The sequence below is a fragment of the Arachis ipaensis genome, chromosome B8 (assembly GCF_059453495.1).
Source record: "Arachis ipaensis isolate K30076 ecotype BB chromosome B8, ASM5945349v1, whole genome shotgun sequence".
NCBI classification, from domain to species: domain Eukaryota; kingdom Viridiplantae; phylum Streptophyta; class Magnoliopsida; order Fabales; family Fabaceae; genus Arachis; species Arachis ipaensis.
The window spans coordinates 90,871,033-90,875,518 of NC_142443.1; the positions used below are offsets into that span (position 1 = coordinate 90,871,033).

At 42.8% G+C, this 4,486-nt stretch overlaps 1 non-coding gene across 1 annotated transcript; it reads left to right on the forward strand.

The window, feature by feature from the left end:
* Positions 1–4,167: 4,167 nt before the first annotated feature.
* On the forward strand, positions 4,168–4,271 carry LOC148548798 (small nucleolar RNA R71). Its single transcript, XR_015898057.1, has one exon. It is a non-coding gene; the product is annotated as a small nucleolar RNA R71 (small nucleolar RNA).
* The last annotated feature ends 215 nt before the right edge of the window (positions 4,272–4,486 follow it).

A 4,486-nucleotide genomic window follows, 5' to 3' on the forward strand; every position in this document is an offset into this window, starting at 1 on the left:
TCAAGAATCAATTTTTGGATTTTTTAGATCACCAATAATACTTCACTTTTATCCTCATTCTTTCAAGAGCCAACATTCTTAACTCCAACATCAAATATGCACTGTTTATTCATACATTCTGAAAACAAAAGCAATGCCACCACATTAAATAATTGAACTATTCTTAATGTATAACTCGAAATTCATGCATCTTACTTTTCTTTTTCAATTAAAATTTTCTCTTAAGCAAGGTGATAAATGCATGGAATATTTCATAGCATTAAGACATAAAGATGATCATGCACTAGAAACTGACAATAAAACACAATACATGGAAAATAGAAAAATAACATGAAGAAAAGGGGAGGAAAAAGAACGAATCCACCTTAGTGATGGTGGCTACTACTCCTTTTGGAGGATCCAATTGAGTGCTTTATTTCGTCTATGTCATGCCCTTGCCTCTGTTGTTCTTCCCTCAAGGCTCTTCGATCTTCTCTTATGTCATGGAGGATGGTGGAATGCTCTTAATATCCCATCCTTAGTTGATCCATGCTGGAGTTCAATTCTCCTAGAGAAGTGTGGAATTGGTCTCAATAGCCTTGGGGAGGAAAATGCATCCCTTGTGGTATCTCAGGGATTTTTTGTTGAGGCAGCTCCACATGCTCTTGTTGTGGTCCATGTGCTGGCTCTCTAGTTTGCTCCATCCTCTTCTTGGTGATGGGCTTGTCCTCCTCAATAGGAATGTCTCCTTCTATGACAATTCCAGCTGAATTGCATAGGTGATAGAGAAGGTGGGGGAATGCCAACCTTGCTAAAGGGGAAGGCTTTTCAGCTTTCTTGTATAACTTTTGAGGTATTGCCTCATGTACCTCCACCTCACTTCCAATCATGATACAATGAATCATGATGGCTCTATCTATTGTCACTTCTGACCGATTGCTAGTAGGGATGATAGAACGTTGGATGAATTCAAACCATCCTCTAACTACGGGCTTGAGCCTTCTCAGTTGGATAGGCTTGCCATGAGCATCCCTCTTCCACTGAGCTCCTTCCAAACAAATGTCTGAAAGGACTTGGTCCAACCTCTGGTCAAAATTCACTCTCCTAGTTTAAGGATGTGGGTCTCCTTCCATCATTGGCAAATGGAGCACCAATCTTACACTCTCTGGGCTGAAATCCAAGGGTCGCCCTCGGACCATGGTGCTCCAATTTTTTGGATGTGGGTTCACACTAATGTCATGGTTTTTAGTAACCCATGCATTAGCATAGAACTCTTGCACCATCAAGATTAGGAGGAGAGGAGGATTTGGCCAAGTGGGCTTTAGAGTATGAATGGTGTGTGTATAAAGGGAAGGAAGAAGGGGTATTTATAGGAATGGAATAGGGTAAGGTTCAAATAAATGGGTGGGAATTGAGTGGGAAATTTTTAATTTGAAGTGGGTTGGGGCTGGTAGCAGTTATGATGGTATTGGGAACTGATATGAATGTGATTGGGTTAGGGTTTATAGGGAACAGTATGTGGGGAAGAGTGAAAGTAAGAGAGAGAAGAAGGTAGGGTAGGTGGAGTTCTATAGGACCTACTGATCCTGAGGGGCTAGGGAATTCAAGTTCCCTGCTCCCTTGCGGGCGTTGAATGCCCAGCTCTTGCTCCTGGCTGGCGTTAAATGCCAGTTATGTGCCTCTCATTGGGCATTGAAAGCCCTTGAGGGACCTCCTTCCTTGGCGTTCAACGCCAAGTCTGTGCCTCTGTGCGGTGTTGAACGCCCAGGTTCTGCCCTCTGACTGGCGTTCAATGCCAGCTTCAGGCTCCCTGACTAGCGTTCAACGCCAGCAAGGTTTCAGCTGCAGGGTGTTCTGTTTCCAACTATGACTATTTTTGTTTCTATTCTGACTGCGGCACATAATCATAATCCTAAACAAATAAGAAAATTAAACTGAAATAACTTAAATAAACTCAAAGAATAATAAGAAAACATTAATTATTGATGGCTTGCCTCCCAACAAGTGTTTCTTTAACGTCACTAGCTTGACGGTTAGCTCCTTACGGAGATGGATAGGGGCTCAGAATTTTGCCCCTTACAGTGAACTTCTTGCCTGTTCTCTCATGGAAAAGTTCCACATGTTCTAGAGATAGGATCCTGTTCACATTATGTGGAATAACTGGATTATCTGTGAAGACAACTCTCATGTCAGGTGAGAGGCCTTCAGTGGGGATTTTCTTATCCCTCCAGCCTTTAGGTACTTTCTTCTTAGTACCTTTGTTCTCAGTGCTTGATAATGGCTTCCCAACACCAAACTTAGAATTGGTGTCTGGGGGCTCTATATAACTTTGCACTGAGAGAGAGGGTTGGAACACTAAGTGTTGCATAACTGTTTCTCTGTTGTCAGAGGGAGAGTTAGGGTTAGGCATCTTTAACAAGATGTGGTCCTCCCATAACTGTAGAATTAGCTCTCCCGTTGCTACATCAGTGATGGCATTGGCAGTGGCTAGGAAGGGTCTTCCAAGGATGATGGATTTATCCTCTTCCTCCCCAATATCTAAGATTATAAAATTTTTAGGGATGTAAAGGTTCTCAACTTTTACTAAGACATCCTCTACACGATCATAAGCCTTTTTCATTGACCTGTCTGCCATCTTAATGAGATTCTTGAAGCTTGTATCTCAAAGATTCCTAGCTTCTCCATTACAGAGAGTGGCATAAGGTTTATGCTTGACCCTAGGTCACACAGGGCCTTTTCAAAGGTAATGGTGCCTAAGGTGCAAGGAATCAGGAAGCGTCTGGGATCTGGTATCTTCTGAGGTAACTTCTGCTGAACCAAGGCGTTGAGTTCCTTTGTTAGCACTGGAGGTTCTTCCTCCAAAGTCTCTATGCCAAATAATTTGGCATTTAACTCCATCAGAAGTCCTAGGTACCGAGCAACTTGCTCCTCCCTAGTTTCCTCCTCCTCATTAGAGGGAGAGTACTCTTTAGATTCTAAAATTTTCAACCAAGCATTCAAGAGAACTTCAATGGGCTCCTCAAGAATATTTGGTTCCATCAGTACTTCAATAGGAGAGTCCTCAGTGGGCTTGAGGTACCCAACTATTCCTATTTTGGCATTCAATGCCAAAACTTGTGTTTCTTTGGGCGTTGAATGCCCAGCTTGAATACCTTCACTGGCGTTCAACGCCAGCTTTTGTGCTGCCTTGGGCATTGAACACCAAGTTAAGACCTCCATAATGGCGTTCAATGCCAGTGATGGTGGCTTTTCGGGTGTTGTCTTCCTTACTAGTGTTCAACACCAATGATAGTGCTACCATGGGCATTGAACGCCGAGTAAGGGCCTCCTTACTGGCGTTCAACGCCAGGAATGGCTCCTCTTTGGGCGTTAAATGCCCAGTAAGGACTTCCTTACTCGCGTTCAACGCCAGAGTATGCCCTTCAAATTCAGCCTCAGTATCTACAATGATGGCTTTGCACTCTTCTCTTGGGTTTGCTTCAGTGTTGCTGGAAAGAGTATTAGGAGGGGTCTTAGGGATTCTCTTGCTCAGCTGACAAACTTATACCTCCAAATTTCTAATGGAGGACCTAGTTTCTGTAATGAAACTGTGAGTGGTCATAGAGAGTTCAGAAAGGCTCTACATAGAAGTCTCCATCTGTTGCTGAGAAGATGAGAATGGTGGTCTATTGTTGAACCTATTTGGGTTCTTCCACCTTGATTATTGTTGAAGCCTTGCTGAGGCTTCTGTTGATCCTTCCATGAGAGGTTAGGATGATTTCTCCATAACGAGTTGTAGGTGTTTTTATAGGGTTCTCCCATATAATTCACCTCTTCTATCATGGGTTGATCTGGATCATAGGCATCTCCATCATAGGAGGTATCTTGAGTGCTGCCAGCTGCAGCTTGCACTCCAGTCAAGTGCTGAGAAATCATATTGACCTGTTGGGTCATGATCTTGTTCTGAGCCAAAATGGCATTCAAAGTGTCAATTTCTAGGACTCCTTTCTTTTGAGCTACCCTATTGTTCACAGGGTTTCTCACAGAAGTATACATGAATTGGTTGTTTGCACCATTTTAATGAGTTTCTGTGCCTCTTCAGGCGTTTTCTTCAAGTTGAGTGATCCACCAGTAGAATGGTTCAATGACACATTGGACATCTCAGATAGACCATCATAGAAAATTCCTAGGATAGACCATTCTGAGAGCATGTCAGGAGGACACCTCCTGATCAGTTGCTTGTATCTTTCCCAAGCTTCATAGAGGGATTCACCCTCTTTTTGTCTGAAAGTTTGAACTTCCACCCTGAGTTTGCTTAGTTTTTGAGGAGGAAAGAACTTAGCCAAGAAAGCATTGACTGTAACAACCTTGATTTTCGAGTACGCTAGATCTTTTTTGAAGGCACGGATTTCTCCGGAAGATCAGTAAAGGGAACACCTCTTATATATCATAAAGTATCTTAATCTTCATTGTCATTATATCATCCTTAAGCTAGAACCTCTTCTGAGGCAAGCTCGATAACGCAATC